The sequence below is a fragment of the Bombus vancouverensis genome, chromosome 16 (genome assembly GCF_051014615.1).
Source record: "Bombus vancouverensis nearcticus chromosome 16, iyBomVanc1_principal, whole genome shotgun sequence".
Classification (NCBI taxonomy): Eukaryota; Metazoa; Arthropoda; class Insecta; order Hymenoptera; family Apidae; genus Bombus; species Bombus vancouverensis.
In genome coordinates this window covers 4,845,704-4,873,292 of record NC_134926.1, presented here as the reverse complement: position 1 = coordinate 4,873,292, position 27,589 = coordinate 4,845,704, and the positions used below count along the sequence as shown (strand labels likewise).

The 27,589-nt window shown below is 34.3% G+C and overlaps 1 protein-coding gene and 1 long non-coding RNA gene across 5 annotated transcripts in view; one reads left to right on the top strand and one right to left on the bottom strand.

Annotated features, from left to right (window-relative positions):
• The window catches only part of mAChR-A (muscarinic Acetylcholine Receptor, A-type), a 48,205-nt gene that overhangs the window by 15,285 nt on the left and 5,331 nt on the right, over window positions 1-27,589 (bottom strand). For 3 of the 4 annotated variants that reach the window (XM_076625224.1, XM_076625223.1, XM_076625226.1), the window contains exon 3: window positions 13,966-14,257. The gene's annotated coding sequence lies outside the window, so the exon portion shown is untranslated. Of the gene's footprint in view, window positions 1-10; window positions 185-13,965; window positions 14,258-27,589 lie in introns of those variants that run through there. The other variant, XM_033329347.2, reaches the window with a different exon arrangement.
• LOC143303748 (uncharacterized) lies at window positions 18,674-19,922 on the top strand. The gene is made up of 3 exons (XR_013060349.1): window positions 18,674-19,002; window positions 19,141-19,363; window positions 19,675-19,922. It is a non-coding gene; the product is annotated as an uncharacterized LOC143303748 (long non-coding RNA).

Genomic DNA, 27,589 nt, shown 5'->3' with positions numbered 1-27,589 from the left:
CGTAGTATACCTGACTTAAACGAACAGACGACCATAGAGGACGCGGACGACACCAATTTTCTGAATAGAACGGTTCATTTCCCTATTTATCGTTAATTATACTTCGATGAAGATGCACTTCGTCCTGCTACTAATTTATGAAATGAAACGTTCGTTCCTCTACCATGATAATTTCTTCTTAACAAACAGTTCATCTTTCTATATTTATTCGTTACGTCCTGCAAGAATAAAAACGATTGTTAAGCAAATTCGCCTTCTTATATTGTTAATAATAATAATAATAATAATTAAATAATAGAAATAAAAAAAAAAGAATTCGCTCTTTACCATTATCGCGGATATGCTATGGATTATGTGCAGAGCGTTGAATCAAATCAATAATCTATGGTGAAACGTTGTATGTACTTGTTATATTGATTATTGATTCATTATAACAATGTAATTATCGGTATTTAGATGCACGCAGTCATGTTGGTAAATATAGCGATGTGAGCATAAATTGAAAATCCTAATTAAACATGATATTTGTCGTTATTTACTGATATATACGTAGGAGATAATTAATGAACTGTACATTCTATTTTACGTTACGTTATTATCGCGAAGCTACGAGGCAACGATTATATTATTCGAACGATTCGACGATGATTTTGAAATTCTCATAAATTTTTGTAAATTACTGTTGCAAATAATCATTCGTCATTCGCATCCAGCCACTAATCATCAATTTCGTGAACGAATGGCGGCTGGACAAAATTTAATTATTATAGAAATAATTCTATTATGAAATATATTAAATTTGGTTGGGCGAAATTTGAAACACCCTATATATATATACCACACATTTCACATTACCATATTACACACGTCTTATTTCCATACCGTAGCATATTTTAAATTGCATAAACACCCGCAGTTTAATGAATATATTTACGAGAGTAATTTCGAAACTGGGCATGTCCACTCCCTAAACCTAAATTAATTTTAGTTTTTGAATATTAAAAGCAAAAATTTCTACATATCGTTATTAAACTAGCTCCAGCTTAACACTAAATTTACTAAGCTCGATCAAATGACCGGTTTGAAAATTTCATTTAAAATTGTATACTCATTGTTATTTTCTTTGCTCGTCCAACGTTATCTAAATTCTTATATTAACAAAATTTGAAAAATTGATTGATCAGATAGTATAAGAATTTATATCAGGTTAGACGAATAAAAGAGATAATGATGAATGTACAACTTGAAACTAAATTCTGGTTATTTGATCGGGCCTGGTACAGTTAGTGTTAATCATGCCCAACGCAGTTTGATTTTCGCTATTCTAATCGGCAACTGGTAGGATTTTGTGTGGCTAGAGCCAACGACGAATAAATCCCAATTATAATCGTTTGTAATAATTCCTGAAAAAACGACGGTTCCTTCTACCAATATTATTAATGACAAGTTTTCGGGCTAATTGTTGGTATCCCTGCAGCATAAGATAAGTTTTGACGTAGGGTAGATGTGGCAACGTTTCAAATGGAAGCTAACGTTAGATAGAAATCAGTTAGGCTGGTCTCTGGTACAAATCGGGAATGGCAGAAAAGCAGGCTGGTCCTTTAGCGTGATGACAACTAGAAATGACATGAACTGCTACATGCGATCACGAGTGATTCAATCACGTTCGTTCGCAATCAGGCTTATTCTTCATAGTAATTTGTGATTCTTCGCGATTGCTTCTGATTCACGGAGAGCGTAACTGCTTCTTTCCACGCATCACATAAGCTGTATATTTTGTATCGACCATGTCAAATGAATATTAGGATTTTAAAATCACCAGGAAAAATTAATATTTTATTTCTTAAAATTCCGATATGAGAGACGAAGCAAAGAAAATTGAATTATTTGTCGTTTTTAATATCGAATAAAGTACAATTTACGTTATATGCAAAAAACGTAGCGTAATCTTAAAGTTACATCATATGCAGATATTTTTTATACAAGCTACATCAAAGTATTTCGTAAGGAATAATTCGATCAAGATCAAAAATTACGATCACGATGATCGAGTTCCATAATCGAATGATCATGATTCTGTGATCACAATGATAGATCACTGTCAGTGATTTTGCACGCCACCTTTAACACTAACTTTACCAGGTCCGGTTTCAAAATTTTATTTAAAATCGTGTATTCATTGTTATTTATTTTCTTGTTCGTCTAATTTTATGTGAATTTTCATATTATCTAATTAATCAATTTCCCAATTTTTGTTAATATATGATTATACACGAAATTAGATGAACAAAGGAAATAACGATGGATGTACAATTTTAAATTAAATTTTGAAACCAGGCCTCGTAAGGTTAGTGTTAATGATAACATCTTTCGCTGCTATAATTTATAGCATAGCTGTGTAGCGTTGGTCAAACCTGAAAGAATTTCTTCAAACAAATGGACGATCCCAAAAAAGATTTGGTATTTTCATTTTACATTACTCTCGGACAAGATTGTCATAGATCACGTGGATTAGTATATGTATATTTGTCATTTGTGCATATCATATCTTATCTATGTTAACCAGTTAGTTGTTTTTGACAAGTATATTTGTCATGAAGAAATGGCAATATTTTGTGTTACGACGAGCTCTGTCGGTAATAAAATTAAAAAATAAAACAGACATTTCGTTACAACTTAATTCTATATTATAACAGCAACGCATACTCTATGTTCGACGAGTATACTCATCATTGCGTAATTTTTGCGATACGTTTTAGGTACACATTTTTCAAAGTTTTCAAAGAGATCGCAATAGTTAACTGGTTAAAAAGATGACGCCACTTGCGATCAATGCGACGCGACTCTACGATAGATCAGTGTCATCAATCCACCACGTATTTAAATAACTTTCGTAATGACCAAAATTAGCATCGGTGTTGGCTAAATAAATCTATGGTCCTGTGAAAAAAGAGATTTCAACGAATACCTCGATATTTTTCCAAACTGAACACGACGAGTTTTCATACTATATGTTGCATATCTGCGTCTCATTTAACACCAAGAACTAGAGCTCGATCGAGAGTAAACCGAGAAGCACCGTAGACTTGTTTGTCGAGGAAGACTCATATCTCCATCGTATAACATAACGTGTTTACACTGCAGATGAATTCGTCAGGAAACGCTTTGGACTGTTACGGTGAAATACGTTGTGATTTGTTGCTACGAATCTTCGTTACGCGAATACACCGTAGCAGCTCGATGAGAAATGAATTATGATTTCAGTATACGACATCGACACTGATAAACATCTACCTACGTGTTGGCTTAGGTAAACAAGTTTCATTTTTCGTATATGTAAATTTCCGTCACACGACCATGGAAAATGGAGCGAATCTTCCATGACAAATAATTCTCTTTTCCTTCACTGATTTATAATTGTTACTGCAGATAGCGACAGTGGAATTGATATTGAGAATAACAGAAAGTGAGAGAGAAAGGGAGAGTGTTCCAGGTTTAATAGCCAAACTTTGCCAGTGTACGATATGAGCAGATAGTCAAGCCAAAAAATATTATATAAACATAGGTCTTTTAAAGCTTTATTGAAAACTTTAAACAAATATTGTATATTAATAATTTACTTGTACTTTAGGTCCATAACCTGTTACAAGCAGGTTGTTGTATTCTTATTTCTAACTTCTTACACTATATTTATATTCTTACATTGAGCTCTTTAGTTAGTATATTGTATTGTTATTGTGTTTATATTATATTTTATTCTGTAATGTTATATTATTTAACTCATTTTTAATTAGTATGTATAGTACATATATATGACCACACATATATCATATATATGTGTGTACATATTATGTAGCTGTAAAAAGTAAGAATAAAAGTACGAATAATTTATCACATACATATTTTTGATAATTTTCTGTCGCGTGTAGCATGCTACAATGTAACGTTAAATGGAGTGTACTCATAATTAATTATTTCCTATGTCTAACCGTAAACAATGCCAACAAATATCAAGTTTAATTAACGTTTTCAATTTATGCCCATGCCGCTACACTTATCGGTGTGTTTACGCGTACCTAGACGCTCGTAATGACAGTGTTATCATGAATCGATAATTAATATAACTGGAGCGCACAACGTTCCATCATGGATTATCAATTTGGCTCAGTCTTTTGCGCGTAACGGATACCATATTTCCGATAACGGTAAGAAAGAAATTACTACAAATTTCCAGTTATTTTAAAACTTCAAATCGACTATTTTATATAACCCTTCACTGTCGTATATCTATATGTGTATATGAGTACAATACATGTATAGCAGTCGTGTTTCTCTTCTAAGGAAATTTCAAAATGTTTTACATAATACACACGATATACAGGATTTACCTAAGAGTTTTGAGCTGAAGTATATTTCCTATTACCTAATAATTACGTCGAAAAAGTGTTTTGCATAAAAGTCGAAAGTCGAAAGACAAGGAGAACAGACAGAAAAATAGTGCCTTACGTCTTCTCTCGTATAATTAACCAGTTAGTTGTTGTTGACGAGTATACCTGCCATGAAGAAATGGCAATATTCTGTGTTATGACGAGTCCCATAATAAGACAGTCATTTCATAACTTAATATTATATTACAACAGCCACATATACCCTGTGTTTGACGAGTATACATGTCATCATGTTTTTGCGTCACATTTTAGGTACAAAGAGATCGCAAAAAATAACTAGTTAATAGCATCAACGATATTTCAGCTTAGATGACTCTTAGGTGACTCACCCTGTATACACGAAAGTTTTCCATGGCTTGTGTTTGAATACTTTCGCAAGCATGTATATCTATGTTAATAATTCCACTATAATATATCAGGCTCTCTTCGTTCGATTAACGATATTATCTGAACAGTCTGAAACTGAAGCTTAACTGTGTTCCAGTGATGAACGGTGAATATCTACAATATTTGTACCTGTATAACACGGTTTATTATTAAGTGGCATGGTTGCACGTCGATAGCTTTGCATTAGTTCTCCTTATTCAGGCTATAAATAATTTTCCGATATTGTTTCATCCTCGCACGCGTAAGCGCCCATAAGCCACGCCGAGCGATAGTTATTCTCTTCGTACACATTAAAAATATCATCTTGAGAAAGGATCATGCTCGTGGCTAATGGAAAACTGCCGACATAATAATATCTATCCTGTGGCCTCGTTGCAACACCCTTTCAATACGAATGAATATTAAAGTCTGACATGTTGATATCAACAATAATAATTAATCGCTCTATTTTTAAACGAAGAATTTATTAATAAAAACAGAAGTATCTATTATTCGAAAAAAATAATAATAATAATAATGATAAGGAAAATAATATAATCGTAATACGTTGACTTACGTTAAGTCAGTAAACACGAAATATCTTTTATTATGCTTCTTTAACACTAACCTTACCAGACTCGGTCAAATGACCGGTTTCAAAATTTCATTTAAAATTGTACGTTCATTGTTATCTCTGTTGTTCATCTAACTTTATGTAAATTCTTGTATCAACAAAAATTGAGAAGTTGATTAATCAGATAATTTGACCGGATCTGGTAAGATGTGTTAAAGCGTGAATTTGGCGCACCAGTGCCTGGTAAACGACGACATAAAATTTAACTGGCCGCCAAATTCAAACTTTAAAAGAACGATGTCTCATATCCATCGATCAAATAATTGGTATGTCGATAAAAATAATCGAAAAATTCCTTAGGAATACTATATGCTAATGGCAAAGATGTTTAGTACCAGCGATACGATATTTTGGTTAATAGAGTTACTTTTAAAAAAAGTAAAAGTATATTTGTTTTAATAAAAGAAAATTTATATTTTATATGTTAGGACCTAATGAATTTAATAATTGGAAATTCAATAGACTAACAAATGTCTAAAACACACTATCCAACGGTCGACGTAACATGATTTATATAGGTCTAGTGATTTTATGACTTTATTCGTCAACTCATCACTCACCAGCGGTCAGACCTTCGCTTCCCATTGCTGGTCAGCCCACTCTGCATTCCACTTTAACCGAAATACAAATTCGACAGCTCTACCAATCACGGGAAACAAACAAGGCACACCTTCGACCACACCCGACGCAAAATATAAAGCATCGTATCAAACAGTTTTTTCGATCAAACTCAAAGTCGATTTAACTCGATCAACTTTTCAAACAAGCTACAGGTACACTATGAATGTTTGTGTATTTATGGAATATCAATTCAACCCTTTGAATGCCCAAGACGTTAAATCTGAGTTATTTAAAAAGTGCAAAATTTATATATTTATATATCTTTGTGCCGGCACTCGACGACGGCTTCGTGACACAAAGCATAATATCATCAAAGCGTAAGGCCACATGCTCAATGTGCCATCGATATCCTTACGGTCCTTCCGCCGAATATTCGGAAGAATGCGTACGCGGCAACGGTCGCCAACGTCTAACGAACGCCCGCGGAGTGGGGATATCGAGGGGCAACAAAAGAAAAGAATCTGTCCAAAGATTCATTCGGTTTTGGGCAGCGAAGTGCGAAGGGTCAAGTGTAACAGCGAAGCAAACATAGTCGAGAAGCGAGGATTGTTGATTGTTGGTTGTTGACTGTTGATTGTTAGATAAATTATATTATTGAACATCGAGAGTATTTCTTGGGCACCTTACATCAAACACCACTTCATCTTGTTATATACGTGTTTTATTCATTTTTTGACTTCGCGTATCTCTAACTCTCTTTCATTCCTACACCATTCTTTTCATACATATAAAATGTATGTGGTGTATATAAATATTATACAAATATTATACAAATATGTGATATGATGTGATATTATACAAATATTATACATATATATGATATTATACAAATATTATATTTACGTAATATTACATAATATTATTTATTTTTCTATTTCGAGATCAAAGTTTAATACCACTGTTATACTGATTTACCAGGCTGTTTGCTGTTTCGTCGAAGGAGTTTTAGCGAGAACGGGTTAGTCGTTAGTCAGGGGCAGAGTCCGACTAATTTTTAACACAAGTGTCGCGCCAATGCGACATTGGGTTAAAGTTAAAAGGTTGAAGATAAGCGAAACGCTTTAATAGTTATTCCTAATAGATTCAACGGGGGCGTTCCTCTATCTTGAAATTCCCTTCGAAGTACTTTTATCTGTTTCAATTAATTCACCAGGTTTCACGTTCAATTAACAAAAGCGTTTAATTAAAATGTTAACTACAGAACTTCAAAGTGTAAACACTTTGAAGCGAGAATTGACATCGCAAAAGAGGAGAAAACGGAGGATTTTAACATGTGAAGTCTGAATGTTCCACCTTGGTGTCGCAGTTGCGCTAGTTCCGACAGATGGATATCCGTTCCGACCTGGCTAAAGTGAATAAGCAATCTCTGAATGCAAGTGCTGAATACAAGTTTCGTAGGTCCTCTTTAGCAGACCAACTACAAAAGGCCGAAACAAACACGACGAAACTGTTATTAATGTTTCTCTGTATCGTGAAAACGTCCGTGAAAGTGTTTCTTTATTTTAAGAAATTATTAAAATAGTGACGTCGTTGTTTCAAAGCAACTGGCGGGAAATTTAAAACTGCACGAAAGAAAAGAACCGAGGGTACTTTTAAAATCGTGTTCTTTTTAAACGTTTTTCTTTGACAGGCACGCGTATCGATTAATGTAATTCAATAACGACTAATAACGATATAACAGAAAAGATTATCCTATAAACTCTTTTCTTAATGTAGAATATCTTTATCATTTCGAGTATTAAGCGAAAATTGAAAACATTGAAAATATCGCTGTTCCGAATAAAAATATTTCGTTCATAAATAAAAATTTGTAGATTTAAAAAGAACCAAACAGCGTAAGAGAAACGAAATAGAATATTATCAAATAGTAGATGAAGTTATTTAAGCAGTTAATGCAATTTATCTAATAACCTAATATAGCCATTCACTGTGCTGATAGAACTATTGGATAGCTCTATCTAACCTAGCTAATAAACTTATGGCAGCTCTATATGAGTACTTAACGAAGTTATCTGAACGGCTAATTAAACTACCTAAGAAATTAATGCAGTTACCTGATGAACTGATAAGCTTACGCAGGAAGAAATCTGAAATTTATGATCGATGACTTTGTTACTTGTCAATTTACTAATATTGCGATTTGCTAAATTTTGAAACTGAATTCCACGAATCGGAAGCGATTTAATCGTTTAAAGTAAAATTATAAAATTAAAAAAGAGGATAGGTATGATCTGTAATTCTTTGCTTATCAATTCGTTAATATCATTAATTGGTAATTTATCGATCAAGAGGTCTTCGATGGTAACACAGCGTGATTTAAAACTCTTGCATGGTGCCTCATATTTTTATATACTATTTTATTTATTCACCTGCACGGCATACGGTCTATTTACAGCAATTATTGGCTTCTAGTTTCTGGATTAAATTGAGAAACTGCAATCGATTACTCTACTTTATTTCTCACTACTAAGCGAACAAACTTCTATTTATTCTACCGATACGACAAGCAAACTGCGGATAGTACGCGTGAACATAGGAAATATCCGAAGCGTAGTTACGTTCACAATTCAATAGGTAAAAGAAATTTCTACTCAACCTTCACTTTTTACGTCATACCCATACAAATATGAATTCGGCATAAACATCGTATTCTGTGCAGACGATGTCTGATCTTCCGGTTTGTTTTACAAGTGACTGCGAGCGAGTTAGATGCAGTGATCCGACGAGGAATCGCGACAATACCAACCGATTTACCAGCAAATAATACGGTTGAACACGAGTCAACTATCGCATAGAGACAATCTCAAGGGTACACTGCCCGAGGAAATAGAGACTATTGACCTGTGATGAAGCATTGGTACCTCTGGATCGATTACACTCCATACAGCATCTTCGACCATCTTAACAGCTAACTAGTCGAAATACACACATCGACTGACGAAAGCATTCGAAATTTCGCTGGCTCTGTAGCTATCGTGTTTGTGTAATAGTAAAATTTGAGATCAGTCCTGAAAATGTACATGTACGAGTACACATAAAAGTTACAAGATATTTATTGCAAACGTATATTTAGTGAAAAATTAGTATACACGGCGCGAATAGTAGCCTTAAAAGTACAATTAATGTTAAAGATAATGTATAAGATAGGATCACCTAAATATCTCCATTATTTGTATTATCGTATACAAAATTTTCTCAGGAGAAACATGCACTGTTTGAAGCAGCACACGTAATATTGGAAACTGGTTTCCTTAGTGATCGTTCCTTTTTACGAGATCCGAAGATCACTGATATCTTTTTGTCGATAAGCCTATATTTGTGTTTGGATATTCTCCTAGAGCATGGAAAAATAAATTCAACGACCTATAGAACTATGGTCCTTCCGATCCTATGCTTTTCAGATATTTGTGTCTGAATGTATTAAAATTTTACGTGATATCTCAGGTTGCGCAGCACACCGACTCTTCGCGTTTATGTCCAAACATAAACATCGGCTCCTGTTACAAACGATAAGGCACTGGATGATCGCAACTGCGGAAATATTTTCGAATGCTAACCAATGTTTACGTTTGATTGCGTATACAGGAATTAGTATACTGGGTGTGAATTGAAATGCCGCGTAAATTTTTAGCAAGCTCGAAATTCAGAAGCGAATATCTCAAAATTATAAATAATTCGAATGATACGGTTTTATATATGGTTGAATTTTTTTTCACTCTCTACAAGAATATTCCAAAATAAATACACGGACATCAGCGAAAAATATCGGTAACCCTGAAATTTCATAATGAAACAATCACTAGAAAGAAAGATCTACTTTGAGTACTACGTTACGCTCCTTGATGCAGTGCAATTTTCTCCTGGGTAGTTTTCTTACACGACAATAAGTGGTGCAGCTACTTAGGTGATTTCATTTAGTTGGTCCACCCTGTATACATTTTCAACTTCGTTTGAAATTCGACCAACATATCGTCCTGTCTCGTTACAGTGCTAATGAAGTTTCCAAACGTTTTATATAATGCGTACAATATTATTCAACTTGTAATTAATTCACGACTAAAGCGGAACTGTAAATGGAATAACAAAAAGAGGATTCTCGTTGAAAATCAGTTGACAATTTCTAAATATAGTCTCAGGCTGGTATAGCCGCTTATCTTCAAATTGCACTTGTAACTACTTAGAGTTACAATTTAATGGGGTGAATTCTACAACGTTTCTCTGTACGGCCGGGAGTTGGATTGTTCAGGACAGTTACGCGCCTCATTCGGCTCGGTGCCAACAGGCGTGTAAAGAGTTTCCATAGAAGCACGTTCGGCAGCAAATTCACGGAGATCGACCTACGACCAGGACGTTCGACACCTTCTTTTTTCACGGCCACTTGAAACAGAGTACGTTCTTTCAATTGGCTCCGCCCAGCAGCTTATTCTCTGCGCGATATTCAAATATCAAATTCCTGTTTTATGGTTCATTTCAACGTTTTAACCACAGGTCACTTGCCAGCGAAAGGAGCTTCCATTTTTATCTCTTTAGTAGGATTCGGTGGAAGATTTTAGGAACATTGGCGTTTGAATACATTCAGTTTGCAGTTTCCGGCGTACGAAATCTTTTCAATTCCCAGGGGTCTCGAGACTTTCAGTATCCCAACCCTAATTTTTAGAACTCTCACAAAGTTCAATTAATCGATCGTATGGCGAATGTAAATCAACTTGCTCTATCATTTTCTATAAAATAGTTAACGGCGTGATTAATGAATCACGTCCATAGGGATTGTTCACTGTTGAGAAATTTCCTAACACTTGGAAAGCCAGCACACTTTGCCGCGCTCAAGTTACAACGTTGTTACTCGGCAAAGTAAAAGCTTATTCTCTTTTTACACTTATTTTCATCTTTTTATAATTTTGTTATAGAGAAGCTGGATCGAAGGACGTAAGGCCATAGGAAACTACGTATCGACATATTCATGGTGATCATGCATCGACAGTTATTTATAAATAGTTTGATTATTAATAAATAACTTCTTCCTTCTTTTCAGTTATTCTTTCGGTGTACGAGTTAGAACAGTACATGTTTCCCTATCTTTTTTCCTCAGCGCCTCGAAGATTCTGCTGTATCCTTTAGAAGTGGAATCTAGATAAAAAATGATCGTATCCGGTACTATATATATATAAATACATAAGTACTGTACATATAAAGTACTACGTTACTCTGCTGTACTTTTGTAACATAAAACGACCAGTACCATAGAAAGTAGTATATGTATTACTTTATCATACTTGTAGTACTGTAGTACAACGAGTACTATACTTCAACTTCAACGAACAATAAACTTTAAGCTTAAGCTAACTCTCCAGAGTTTCAAAGAGTAACAAATTCGATTCTTTGCCGCTGCCAATCTTGTATCGACAGGAATGGTAAACATTTTGGAACGATGTTACAGATGAGGGCGTAAATACTGATAGTTTTGGCTACTGTTAGATGTAAATATCAATCTTTAACAATCTTTCCAATGACGTATGTTTATATGACATTCTTTTCCTTATCTTGATCTGTGTAATATACAGAGTGGTTGGTAACTGGTGGTACAAGCGGAAAGGGGCTGATTCTACGCGAAAAAAGAAGTCGAAAATGTAGAATAACAATTTTTCGTTCGAGGCTTTGTTTTCGAGAAAATCGACTTTGAATTTACGCTCGGTACGCCTGCGGTAGGTTATAACGCCTGTCACTGTAGATCGTTGTCTCGATGGAAAAAAAAAAATTTTATTCTATATTTTCGACTTCTTTTTTCGCGTAGAGTCCATCAGTTACCAACCACCCTGTATATACTGACAACGTTTGCCGGGGAAGAAATGGGATACCCTATAGACAGTACTATATTAAGTACTGTACTTTGAATAAAATAGTACAATAACTACTATACATGTATGTTTTTTACATACATCACATTCTATGCATTTTTGCATTTTCAAATTTTCCATCAACGATTATGATAATTAAGTAGCTTAAGAGACTTTCGAGTGACGTTTCTTTGGAAAATTGTTACTGTCATCGACATCTAAATACTACAAGGATTACCGTGCACAGGTTAACCGTATTATGCTCAAGCATGGCGATAATAATCTCCTTCTGTTTGGCAAGTATAATCCAGCCAGAGTTACGGGATACGGAAATTTATCTGGTGTCGTCTCTATAAATTTCTCTCGGCCGCTATCAAATGAACCGATCGATGTCATTAATTATTTAACCAGATCGCGTAATTATCATAATCGTTTAACAGTGTAACAGTATGATCGATGCGTAAAGTGATCGTTTAGTTATTCACTACTTTGTCACCTGATTAGTCAACTAATAAGACTCGATTATCCAAAGATTTCGAATTTCGTTTAAACTTTAACCACTTAATTGCGGAATTAAATTTTAGAAACCTCCATCGAAATAAAATTTTTGTTCCACGTGTATACTCGTCGAACGTAGTTATCTATTTAACGTAACTCGTTGTTGCAATCGTTCTCGAGAAATTACAATTTTACAAGGAGATATTAATTTTCGTTAATTTCGTTAATCGTTGATTTTCGAAGAAAATCAATCGTCGTTCATATCAAAACAAGGAAAAAAATATACTAAATATTATAATGTATGCTACGATATTTAGATAATAGAAAATTCGAATAGCTGGACGTTCGGATAATGGCGTTTTATTGTTTCGCAAAAGTACCTTTCAAGACGTTGGTAATGTTTGTTGGTTTATGAAAGTCATACTACGTCATTATGACATGCAAACAGAGCATCCACCGTTAGTATTTTCAATTTTATTTTTAAAGGAATACGATTTTGCTCGATCAAGTCGATTGTCTGTTCCCTATGACAGCTGACTGTGTCACGTTGCCAACGATACATAACACTTCGACAAGATCGTCCATTGTTCCAACGAAACAATAACGATCGTAGCGCCATTTACTGGAAATCCGTCGAAACTTTCGCGTTCGTTCGGTATTATACTTATACGATGATATATTTAAAGATATAAAATAACAGAATGAACTTTTAAAGAAAGTAAAATAAAATTCTAGTTATTCTTATTCAGTTAGCTCTTTGAAAAGCGTGTACCTAAAATGTGTCGCATTGTTCACACTGTGTATAGATTTTTCACAATAATTATTTATATTTGTATATTTTTTATTTATTCGTTTCATCTCGTCTTGGCCTCGAAATATTCGAAACATCTTCAAATTTACGAACATATTTTAGTTTTCACTAAAATTCCAATTTGAACAACAAATTATAACTTCTTTTTACGTATGACGAGTATACTCGTCATAACATAAAATACTGCTATTTCATCATGACGAGTATACCCGTCATAACATAAGATACTGCCATTTCATCATGACGAGTATACCCGTCATAATATAAGATACTGCCATTTCATCATGACGAGTATACCCGTCAGAAACAGCTAACTGGTTAATAAGGGGAACTGTGCGCTTTTATCTTTCATCTGTATGTTACGGTAGATCAAAATATGGCATGGTCGTTGCATGATATTATGCATTATTCATTTTCAGAATCACTCTTGTGAAATTTCAATTTAAAAGAAAAAAGAATCTTCAATTTTCTTCTTGCATTTTCTACTTTACATGCTAGTTCTTTTTTCTTATGCCTATATGCATGTATATTTGTATGTATGAACATCGTATTGCGTAATACCAAGGTGAAATTTATTAAAAAAAAAAAAAAAGAAGAAGAGAAGATATTGATGTTCAAATATATTATCATCGTATCGCGTAATATGTAATTAAAGCTTACTTAAAAAAAGGAAAAAAGGGAGAAGGATAAAAAGTTTCTACGTCTGCACTTAACGAACGATAAAACAGATTTTCAATTATAAATTCTACTTACTTTTCGCTGATGCGTGCTTTCTGGAGCTCATAGTTGGTTAACGACAGCATGTCACATTTCCTGTTACACCGACGAATCCTCCTCAGGGAGCGCACCGCGGTTAATGAAAGCCCCATCGCCAGTCACCGGCATCTTGAACCTCGTGAACATAATAGCCGGCAGAGAATTCTACTTTTCATCGATCGAAACCTGCCTGAGGTTGCATTCTTCAACCGGGTATTTCACAGTCACGATATATCACAGTCGAAGGTGGTACTTCAGTCGGTGTTTCGCGGAATACAACGAACGATTACTGGAAATAAAAAAAAAACAATTATGAGAGGAGCCTCAGAATGCTGAATTAACTTTTCGAAGGATAGGAACAAAGAATATCACGAAATAGCTTTAGCGAGAAAGTTTAAGCTTTAACCAGTTAAACAATTTTTAATTTAGCTAAATCTAATTTTAAAAATTCCTTACGTGCGTAGTTGAATTAAATTAAGCAATGATGAGTATATACGTCGAACGCGGGGCAAACGCTCGTATTACAAATTTTACGAAGAAAGTAACGCAAAACAAGGAAGTATCATATTTTTATTTGATAAAAATTAACAATTTATTGTTGGAAAAGGTATCGCTAGTAAAAATTTAAAAATTGCCAAAAAATAATAAAATAAAGTAGACAAAACAAATGGGAGAATAGCCGATATACGCGATAAAGTACAGAAATGGCGATTCATCAGGGAAAATGGAGAATTCGATTTATACAAAGCGATACATTACACGAAGCATAACCGATACACCAAAGAGAATAATCCAGTAATAAAAATTTTGGTTATAAAATACATAACAGTTTTACTAGAAGTATAAAAAAAACATACCGCTAAATGTCATTTATATTACCTTTTACTAAAATTTTCAGTTTTTATAGTAAATGGTAATTCTTTATTTTACGCGACGAGTATACACGTCGAACGCAGTTGTTTAGTTAATACGTGGACTTAAGTAAAGAATCGTACGTTAAGTTCTACGGCTACCGTTTTAAGTACGGAAGAATGAGAAATAGAAAATCGTAAATCAAACGCATTTCTAGGCAGCAGAGGCTGAAATAAGATCAAATTACTATCGATTAAGTTTTAATATTTTAGTCTACTAAATGAATTTAATTGTATTGTTCATAAAGTGAAGCTTACAAGAGATGATAATTGGTATGAAGGTTATTCTTATATATAAAAAAACAATAAATAAATCGAAACGTAGAATAAGATTTTAATAAGATTATTAAGGTTAACAACCAATTAGCCGATTTATCATAGTCATCAGCCTACATACGAGTTCTAAGATCTATATGAATAGCGGAACTTTGAATTCTAATTAGAACTCGGAAGTCGTGCAGTTTCTTCGTGCTGTTTCAATAGCAATTATATGTATAGTTTATCACAAAGCCGCAAAAGCGACGAAAGGAGATTGCCAGCTAGTTGGCCAAATTGAACATTCATGTTAATATTCGATATTTTATCTCGATCAATCTTATGCTACAACTTTTTCTTTTTTCATTTGATCTTCATTTGATTGTTCCGATTATTTTCTGAACTTGATTTACAATGGTGATAAAAAAATATAAATTTCCATAAACGTCCAGACATTACTAATTCGTTATTTAAATTCAAAGTTGAGAACTATAATCTTTGGAAGTTTCCATTTCTCACGATTAGATGCTTTCTAGAGGCGTCTAGTAGAGTGTTTGCCTTCGTAACAGCGACAACTTTACTATACCGTAATGTTAGTTCCTTTTCGCGAGAGTTGGCACGAATGATTTGTTTTTATTGTTTTTCTCCTAAAAGCGTGCGAGTTACTTCCTTCTCGAGGAGGAGACACGTAACGTGTACACGCGGGTGCAGTTATAGCGAAGGGACGCGCGATAAAATGTGTGTTGAAAGTCATCGGGGCTTTGTACTCTTTTATCTCAATAAAATCCAGCAGTCCGGACTGAGTGAGAGAAATGTTTTGAAGATAGAGACAGAGAGAAGAACAAAGGAATGTGAACGTACAGGTGGAAGAATGGACCGACCTGGAAAATGTTTATTAAAATAATACATCACTTCGTTTGAGCGGATGTTATCTCGAAATATAATTATGCGTTCGTTTGCCTGAATAAGGAAGTGATTCTCCATCGAATTATTTTATCATTTAGCTACAAAATAAACGAATCTTTCGTTTAATCGATATGCAACAAAATAAATGTCAGAAATAACAGTGGCTCGAAGCAATTTTATGGATTTATAATATCTGCATTTTTATCGATTTCAAAGGCTTTTTTATCAAGTATACGGATAAAAACTTCTATTGTGTTTTCCCTTACGATATGTGTTTCCCTCGTGCAGATTTCAAAATCTTAGAGAAGCTTTCAAACAGATGGGGGCTGATCTTTAGTCGAATACATTCATCTGAAATTTTCGTAACCTTTTTCTAACCTCTTATACACAGCAACCGACAAACGTTGTAAACGATTCTTCCGTAATAAAGAACATCAACCACGGACTACAAGTGTTTCTTTATTCTATGCAATTAAATTGGCCCCAACGTCATTAAGCCACCGCTGCAGGCATAGCGTAAGAGCGCTAGTTACGCACACACAGATTGACACATTCGTTAGCAAATGTACGGTCAAAAACAAGATGCAAGTGTCAAGAGTTCTCTACTTTACACCTTTGAACATGTTAACCTTTTCTTGCCTTTTCTTAATCCTCCATCTGAATATTGGATCGTTTTCGACCACTAATTTGAAATAATTTTCTATTTCTCTCATATTTTTGTTCAACTTTTGCTTTTTTTAGAGAAACACTCACACATACGCGTACATATATATGTATACAGGATCCGGTCGAATAACACGCAGAAGCGTGCATAACGTGATTTCTTATGGAAAAGTAAGCATGGAATAGAATTTTAGTCGATAATAGAAGGCTTAGTTTTCAAGAAAATTGAGTTTGAAAAGTATACTCGAACATGGCTAATTACCGTAAACTGGATACAAGTAAACAATCAATATGGCGCTGTTGTAGAAGCGAAAGTAAGTAAAACATGTAAAATAAAATCTTTCCGTTTAAGACTTTATCTTTAAGAAAATAAAGCTTGAACGTGTTTAGTTAAGAATCGATCCAGTACTACACGTACAATAAATTTTCAAATTTATTTTTTCGGAAACAGCGTGTCTTGAGAGAAAATTGTATTTTATATTTTTGACTTATTTTCACGAGTAGAACCACTTCCTGTCGATTATATTTAGTCCGTAAGTAGCCACGTTCAATTTTCAAACTCGATTTTCGCGTAAACTAACCCGAGAATGAAGAAGTTTTGTACTATATTTTTTTTCTTATTTTTCTACAAGGAGCCACGTCCTGCACGGTTTTATAGGTTATCCGGCAGGATCCTGTATATAACACGCAATAATAAAAACTACTAGATGATAGATGTTCTGGAAGCTTGGAAAAAGTATTCAAGAATTTTGTGCAGCTTTTTTAAAACACAAAAACGTAAAAAAAGGACCGCATGGATTTAAACGAGCCAGGGAGGGTTAAACGCTAGAGAATATAATATGCAGTGGCTTAATAACGAAATAAACAATCAATCAGCGATTAAGGAAGAACCATCGATCAATAATTTTTCAGTAATTGTCTGTCTGACTGTCGTTGCGTATAACCTGGAAACGTCAGATATGACAAGCAGCCAATGCACGGTATAATATTCATCACACGGCCGCACGCATGAAACAAAAAGAGAAGAGAATAAGAAATACTAAAAAAAAAAAAAAAAAATTCCAGAAATACTAGAAAAATCAATTAAACCTCGATTGAAATCATGTCATTACGATATGACTTGACTGGTTCCTCTCGAAATAGCCGCACATTTAATATTTTAGATTTCTCTTAAAAATTATAAAATTATTATAACCCATAGATCGTAACTTTTCGATCGATGTGCCGTTTCTATAGTAATCAATTATGAAACGTAATTTCCCGAGGAACGAAAAGTTTTTGGTCGCTTAGCTTTCAAAGTTGCACAGTGTTGTTTTCGGTAGAAGGAAACAACACAGTAATTTTGTGTTGCAGCGCGGCAGTCAACCGGACAAAGTATACGCGATGAAAGTATAGTTAGAGAAAAGAGGCAGCTTTTGCTGGACATTAAAAAGGAATTTCTTTCCTGGGCTCTTTAAAGAGAATTCCTTTGTGCAAAGTTTTAAGTATTTTCTCTCAGCTCAAAGAACTTCTTTAACGACCTCAAACAAACTTTTTACAACTTTATTCGCCATGCCTAACTATGTTTCGTTTAAATACGATATTTGATCTAAATAATATATTTTGTCAATATTCAATAATTATTTTAGCACTAACCATATCAGGTCAGACGAGCAGTTTTGAAATTTCATTTAAAATTCTACATTCATCGTTACCTCTTTTGTTCATCCAACTTGATGTAAATTCTCATATTAACAAAAATTGGGAAATTGATTAATCAGATAATTTACACAATTTAGATAAGGTTAAACGAACGAAAAAAATAACGATGAGAAGCTCCGTTGTATGAACGTTCTGTTAACTGAATGTTACGATTATTATGCGTAAACATTGTAAACAAGTGCAGAATGTTCACACACTTCCGTAGGATTTCTACTAACCACGGACATAATTACGAACCAAGATGTAATTAGAATTCGTAAAAAGTCAAGTTTAGGAGAGTACAGTAACATGGTAGGAAATGCCTGGTTGCAGATGAAAAACGAAACGCCGAGGAGTGTACGAGGTGAACTTTCTTGCCGTGTGAAATGCTAGAAGAAAATGAGGAACTGAATTTGGCCGGAAATGACACAGATAAAGTTATCGCAGTGTCACATGGAATAACAGGATGCAACGATTGTGACGAGTCCAGCGTAACAGATTGCCATCGATTCGCTAAGAATTACAATAATCGAGCATGTTCTTCCGACGAAGTTAGCTCGCAAAATGTTTTGAACGACGACCGAGAAGTGGAATAATCAGGATGAAACGAACGACAGCAGTAAGGAAGTTTCGTGGTATTTATTTTCGATTTTCGAACAGACAGCTCGGATATCATATCGATTTATACATAATCGCAAGAATAATCGAAGATTTCTTGTAGACAATACCGTAAGTGGCAAATATCGAATTTTTTTAGGAGAGAGGAAAAGTTTGCCTGGCTTAAAATCACTTGCAAAATTTCACTTTGCTGCAATTGTTCTACGACCTTAAGCGTATAATAATCCAAATGGCTCAGAAAATTCTCTAGTTTCTGCTCTAGCATAGTGGAAATTCACCGGAAAAAGGGTTGTACTTGTAGAAGAGCTTGCATGCAACCAAAAGCGCAAAGCCAAAGCTCTTAGTTATAAATATCATTCGCTGTAAGTATCGATCCTATTTGACCCTAAATAACTTGTATAAAAACAAGTAATATATTCTTCCAAGATGTCTTTATCTTTATCACAGGAGTATATTTCATAATGTTCTGAGCAAAAATTGTTGAGCATGTCGCTTAATGATATTTACATTGTTTTATATAAATTCGTTATAATTTTTATTTCAACGCTATTAGTAATTATTTACAAATAGAAATTGTTCTTGAATCTTAAATACTTAAATACAGAATATTCCCATTGGCAGGTATGACATTATACGATAAAAAGGCATATTTTTTTATTTTTGTTACTTACAGCCTTGTCTACTACTGAAGGAATCTTCAACTATGATTTAATACTTCACAGATCCAATATGGTGACGCTTGAAAACAGGAGAAAGATTGCGCACATTTTTTTCTTATTTAAGGTTTCGTATAATCTCGTTGATTGCCCTCAGCTACTTCAGCTTATAAATTTTAACGCGTGTTCGCGGTCTTTGCGTAATGCTTTCCGGATTGACTTCTTTGCGAGCGATATTAGAAACAGCGACCCGATTACCAGGCCATGTACACACGATAACGCATTATCGGATCAAGATGATCTCTTTCCTGAATCCTTTCGCAACTTTGGACGCTCGATGTTCGCAATATATTAGGTCGTCCGAAAAGTTTCTTTCATTTTATAAGAAAATAATGGATACACAATATTTTCTGTCTTATATTGTTTTATCGATCAACGTATGATCCATTTTGTTCTATCAAGATAAAGATCATAACGTTCGACGGATTAGGTTTCGTGTTTGTAATACAAAGATGCGTCGTTGTAAAAGACGTGTCTGTAAAAGAAAGACACTTTTCGGACAACTTAATACAACGCCTTAATATTCGGAACGATTCGAAGCTTAGAACTCTTGAAGGTCTTAATAATCTTGATAATCTTAAAAGTCCTGAAAGTCTTCATAGTCTTGGAAGTCTTGAAAATCTTAATTACCTTGATAATCCTGAAAGTCTTGGAAGCCTTGGAAGTCTTGGTAGTTTTGAAAGTTTTGGAAGTATTTGAAGTTCTGAAAGTTTTGGAAATATTGGAAGTTCTGAAAGTCTTGGAAATATTGGAAGTTCTGAATGTTTTGGAAATATTGGAAGTTCTGAAAGTCTTGGAAATATTGAAAGTTCTGAAAGTCTTGGAAGTCTTGATAGTCTTGAAAGTCTTGGAAATATTGGAAGTTCTGAAAGTCTTGATAGTCTTGGAAGTCTTGAAAATCTTAATTACCTTGATAATCCTGAAAGTCTTGAAAGTCTTGGAAGTCTTGATAGTCTTGAAAGTCTTGGAAATATTGGAAGTTCTGAAAGTTTTGGAAATATTGGAAGTTCTGAAAGTCTTGGAAATATTGGAAGTTCTGAATGTTTTGGAAATATTGGAAGTTCTGAATGTTTTGGAAATATTGGAAGTTTTGAAAGTCTTGATAGTTTTGGAAGTCTTGAAAATCTTAATTACCTTGATAATTCTGAAAGTCTTGGAAGTCTTGATAGTCTTGAAAGTCTTGATAATCTTGGAAGTCCTGAAAGTCTTGGAAATATTGGAAGTTCTGAAAGTCTTGATAGCCTTGGAAGTTTTGAAAATCTTAGTTACCTTGATAATCCTGAAAGTCTTGAAACTCTTGATAATCTTGGAAGTCCCGAAAGTCTTAGAAATATTGGAAGTTCTGAAAGTCTTGAAACTCTTGATAATCTTGGAAATCCTGAAAGTCTTGAAAGCTTAGAAGTCTTGATAGTCTTGAAAGTCCAGAAAGCCTTGGGAATATTGGAAATTCTAAAAGTCTTGATAGTCTTGGAAGTCTTGAAAATCTTAATTATCTTGATAATCTTGAAAGCCTCGATAGTCTTGATAATCTTGGAAGTGCTGATAGTCTTGGAAATATTGAAAGTTCTGAAAGACTTGATAGTCTTGATGGTCTTGAAAGTCTTGAAACTCTAATCGCGAGTCCTGATACGTATACTTTGCCATCAATGTTGAATATGATAAATATTAAATCAAATTGAATATTAACCCCTATAGTTCTGTTATGTAAAAATTCTCATACATAAACACATTTGTACGCCGATTAATTCATCTAACGAACGTTCTACTGTGATCGTATTATTTATTATTAAGATTAAAGATGTAAATAAGGTAGAAAGAGAGGTGAAACGAATAACGGGAGGGAAAATTTTACACCTCGGATATACGATATGTGTGATAAAAGCCGTGAAACGTGATAGGATCGTAACAGTCGAACCATTTCCTGCGTAATTCGTTGTTGAGAATGAAGCCTTGGGCAGCCAAATCTTTGTCACCGAACATAGTACATAAATTCTCAGTTATCGTTATAGTATCGTAGCTATGTTATCGCGTATGTTCCTCTCGCGAATCTTTAATTTTCCTTCTCAGGTGTTTCTTGCATGTGAACTGATTTGAATAAAAAACTGAAAATATAGCAGAGGCCGAAGTATTTTATTTCTAAGTAAAATAAATAAATATTCGCAACTTTTATAAAATAAAATATTTCAAACTCCCTTCGAACAAACAAAAATTTATGCTCGAAGGAAATATCGTGTTTCGTATTTTTCGAAATTGAATGAAACATCAGTTTTTACTAGAAGATAAAAATATTCTATTTTTCACGAAGATAAGAGAGCATTTTGTACTTAGGGGAAATAAATATTCTCGATTTTCATGCAATGAAATATTCCCGATATTCCTGTCCCGATTATTTTGAAAACAAACACTGCCACATAGCATTTCTCGCGTGATATATTTTATTTAATAAAACGTTAACAAAGATAAAGAACGAAAACAAAGCTTCTTCTCCAGAAAAATAATCTTCGAAATTTTCTTGGTATCATCAATTTCCCAGATTGCTTTTCAAATCGTTATAAAGTTGGAAAAGTAGCACGAGTGACAGCAATAAAAGTAAAATAAGAACGAAGTGAGAGGAGAATGGTTGAGTAAGCCAGTAGTATAAGCGTTATGCGGTCAGACCACGAGATTCAAAGTTCGCTTCTTCTTTCGACGCGAGGTAAAAAGACCAACAGTATCGGAATCGACGAGCATTACTCGCATTTTGTGAACGAATTCATCTTAAAGCAATAAAAATTCTTGCGAAATTTTATACGAGAAATCTTCTTCGTTCCGTTGCCTGATTATTTACGTTTCATCGCTACTGGATTTGTCTTCACAATTAAAAAAGCTTCCCTAGCAAGCACATGTGATTTTACTTCCGACAGTCCCCGATTCTTCCCTATCAAAGAATTTTTCTTCTTAAGAATACTTGTTCTTTGTTGTAAAATATTCTTATCTTCTCTCTATCTCTCTCTCTCCATCTCTCCCTCTCTCTTTTTCAACAGACAATAGACAATTGATTTGGCAAAGGCCTCTATGTAAGGGCCAATCGTTAGATTTTTATACCGTTTCTGTGAAAAGCTTGGAAAACTCTAGAAGCTATAAAATCGTCTTCAAAAAGTAATTCAAGTAGAAAAGTTACGAAAGTACACGATTAGGTACTTGTATGAGTAACGATCTTTCTTTTATACAACGTTGATTTGTACTATTCCTTTGAGCCTTATTGTCCTTGTTATTAATAATTAAATAATACATCCTCTTCAATGTTCGATTTTATAATTTTCCAGCTATCTTTATCTATATACATTTTTCGTCTAAGTTCACTATATATTTTGGCTAGTCTTTTAAAACGTGATCGTCTAATTTTGGCTTTCTCCTGTCACATATTTGACATAGTACTTCTTCATTCATATATTATGATACTTCACTTATTCTCTTGATTTTCTAGTCTTTTCTTTCGGTCAGTTTTATCCGTGCTAGTATGATAATTAATATTACCCAGAGAAATTGTACCGATTTGTCTTCTTCTCCTCTACTTTATTTCCACAAATGTCAATTACTACGTATTTTTTTATACTCGACCAATTAATTCACTAACCGATCCGTATAAATTTCCTTCAGAAGTATTATTAACACTTTACCGACCGATAGCCGATTGATCGGTTTTTTGTCACCGACGTTTACCGACCGATACCCGATTAATTGTTTTTTTGTCGCCGACATTTACCGACTGATAATCTACTAATCGGCTTTCGTCGCCGACAATCTTTCTCATTTGAGCAGTAATTTGTTATCTAGTACTAAGGTACCTTGCTCAGTTGCGTCAGTTGCGTTGCTGTGTAAGCTCCCACAGTTTTATACCAATTTGAGAAACTTACCGTTCGCGATGAACGAAAAGAATGGTATTGCAGAGTCTAAACCGAAACACAGCCGGCGCTAGGGAAAATCTGCGCCTGAGCTGTCGGTCAGACGTGCGTATGCTGTAGAACCCGTAGCGGTCAGTAATGTGTTAACATTATTATCAACATTAACAGTATTATTAACATGTTCGACGCAACTCATGTTAAATTATACTCGATTCTGTATAACTTGCTATTCAGAGTTCGTAAACTTACACAACCTGCTCTGTTAAATATTTATCTGCACATACAACATGTTACATTAACATGTTAAATGTACATATTATAGAGCAACAAAGTTACCCCGCATAAAAAGCTCAAATTTTTGCCGCTCGTACTAGTATCTAATAGCAAACAAAACGGGACGATAATTAGAATAACTAATAATACGATAGAACGTGCAAATATACATTCGACTAAATCGTACTAACGACTGGCGAAACGCGAACCAAGTCAAAGCTCTACAAATTGGTTTAACGATCGGACCTAACAAGTGTATCTGAAATCTGGAAACTCTCTAATTCAATCAGGTCCCCGTGAAGCTCATATTGAAAGAAAAAAAAATAACTAGAACACCAGGCACGAAATATCATTGCAACATTTCGAAATTACGTTTCCACTATGAAACGAACGCAGTTTTTCAACTTTCAGAAGATATCGTAAACGTTGCGAACGGATGTTTGATCAATTACATTTGTCGCTTGGAAAATTGCCATTCGTAACAACAAATTGACCGACGGCTGTTCTAAATTCGCAAGCAATGGAATTTTTTGTTAATAAAATTCCAAAACATCACGTTCGATCAAATCAATTTCTACTATGATTTTAGACAATTTGCCTCCTGATGGTCGACTAATATTACTATGTATCTAACATTTATAAAAGTAATCAATCTCAACATTAGAAGATTGTGTTAATTTCCAAAATCCAAATCTAGAATTAATTTATATTATTATTTATTGAGATATGTATAATTTTATGTGCTAGTCTAGATTGGCCGCGTAGTAGTGACATACGTATGTGAATACGAGTGTGTGGAAGTATATGTGTGCGCTGCGTCTCGAAAAACAGCTGAATGTAACTGTTCTGTTGGCAATATGGTATGGAAGATGGCGAGACAAAGAGAGTGCTTAGACGCGTGCAAATGTATATCGACGAATATCCTAGAAATCGTTTATTAAACAAATCTAAAACTATTTTAATATGAATTCTAAGTGTATCCTTAGTGTTCCTTTACTTTTATTTCGGCAATTAAGATCTACAATTCTCAACATTATTATTATTTGTTTATCGTATGGAGACTGTAAGCCTAGTACAATCTCTATCACAAACGTGCACATTTCACGCGTAGAATTAATCGATATTTACATAGCGTATACAGTGGTACACATTTCGCGTTCGAATGTTTCAAAACCTCTTTTTTTTTCTTTCTTTAAATCATCTCTGATTTAACCATGCTGGTGCCTCGTTCGTCTTCTATTTAAACGAAAATTAAACAGTCATTCGTCAAAGCTCGTTTCAGTTCAGAGAACAGGATTTACTGCGAATTCTATGACTCGATCGGAGATTTCTGAATCACCGTTACAATTAAAGCTGCACTTTTCTCTCTCGGTGGAACCTCCGCCCGAGCAAAGGAGTTTCGCGAGTCTTTGAACGAATATCTGGTCGCCGAACTTGTAGTGAAAGAAATTTCAGAAAGCCAAGCTTTTTCTACTTCGTCAATTTAATCCCGAAAAAAAAAAGAAAAGAGCGTTTAATAGAAATTATAACGAGAGTGATGCTCGAATTAAATCAACCACTGTACGGAGCACTGCTGCTAATTCGTTTTAACGTAAAAGCGTAGAAAATATCAGCGCGCGTTCGATAGTGAAACGAACGAATTTCTGCTGTCAAAGATTCTTTTCGTAAAAATCCTCGGGTAATAATACACGTAAACACGAATTTATCTGTTTTTCTTTTCTTCAAATTTCCGTCTAACGAGACGATTCCACAAGAAGATTATCGCTTCTGGTAATTATTTTACCATTTACTACATACAAAGTAGTTACAATTTGCTGTTTAAATTGGAATTTAGTAATTGCAGCAAACTGCAGTAATAAAATTAAAAAATAAAAATCATTTCATTACAACTTAATTCTATATTATAACAGCCACACATACTCTGTGGTTCACGAGTATACTCGTCATCGCTTACCTTTTGCGACACAATTTAGGTACACACTTTTCAAACAGATGGCGACAGCTTATTGATTAATACAAATTAAGTCGTTAAATCACCTAAATACATTTCAATGCATTTTTCCAACACTCTATGTGTAAAATGAAAGGTTTGCAAAGATCGGGAGATGAAAGTTACTCGAGAAAATAAGACTTAATCTCGAAATCTAGACTTCTCCGTTTTATCGAAAACTAAAACGCTGAAAGCACTATTAAATCTAGGGCTCACGGTAACTCGACGACACTCGCCAGTTTGAATTACGGATTCTTTAAACGCTTCAACAATTTCATCCCTTCCTAATTTCAATTATCAAACTTTTTTTTTCCTTCAGTACTTTTGCTCAGATAATAACATCTTTCATTACGAATTACCGCTTCTTGTTTGTTATTCGTTCGTCTCACAGCCTGTCTCGTATCAATCCTTTAGGAACACAGACGAGTTTATGCTTGTACGGAGTAACTTTTTTTGACTTAATCGTTCTGCTCATTTCACGGTATATATCGGGGAGTTTAATGAGGAAACTTAGCGATTACATAGAGAGCTGGTCGACGTAAGAAATAAGTTGGTACAAAAATATGTTCCATCCAGTTTCTGTAACAGATTATTATTGGCCGATAGTTTGGAATCGTCTACTTCAACTTGTTTCATAATCGTTACAGCGCAGAATCTTTAAAAGAAGCTGTTTCAGGTATAAAATATTTTATCGTAGGTTTCCTCTCTCCTAACTATTTATACAGGCTGTTTCATTTTTATCCCGCTAAACGCGGCGTCGGCATATTCTACGATTAAAAATAAGGAAAAAATGTTGTATAAATGTAGGGTAACGTGAATGCTTTATTACAAACTTATGACAAAAATAAGGAAAAATTATAAACAACTGGATTCTCGTTTGATCGATTAGTCACGTCTACCGAACTTCTTACTCAAAGTTCTTGCAAATACAACATCGACATCGTCTCCATGCAGAATCAAATAAGAAATCGGTCGTTGGTAATTTTGTTATTCTTGTTACAACTTTGTAGTAAACCATTTACGACCATTTTGACGATTATACAGGGTGGTTGGCAACTGGTGGTACAAGCAGAAAGGGGGTGATTCTACGCGAAAAAAGAAGTCGAAAATATAGAATAAAATTCTTTTTTTTTTTTTAATTTTCCCATCGAGACAACGATCTACAGTGAGATCCGTTATAACGTACCGGAGGCGTACCGAACGTAAATTCAAAGTCGATTTTCTCGAAAACAAAGCCTCAAAGGAGAAATTTTTATTCTATATTTTCGACTTCTTTTTTCGCGTAGAATCACCCCCTCTCCGCTTGTACCACCAGTTAGCAACCACCCTGTATAACGCTCTTTCCATATTCTCAATCATAAAATATGCTGATCTCTGAGTTTAGTGTGATAATACTTTACTACTAATACTTTATAATATTTATCGCCTATTACAAGCTCAGATAGCAAACGAGTTAGAAAGATAAATAAGAAAATTATATAAGTAACGATATATAAGTTAATTAGCGAGATGTGCACCTAAGTAACAATATTTCTTTGATACGACGTTGGTTTGTACTATCCATTTGAGTATTATTTCTATCCTTATTAATAGCAGTTAATGTCACATCGTCCTGTCTTACTCTAGGCAAAACGCTCTAATTTTCATTGCACTCTGTATGAAGCAGCGGAGTCTTCTTACGTCCCCTTCAGCGTTCGCTTTCATAATCACTTAACCAGTTAGCTG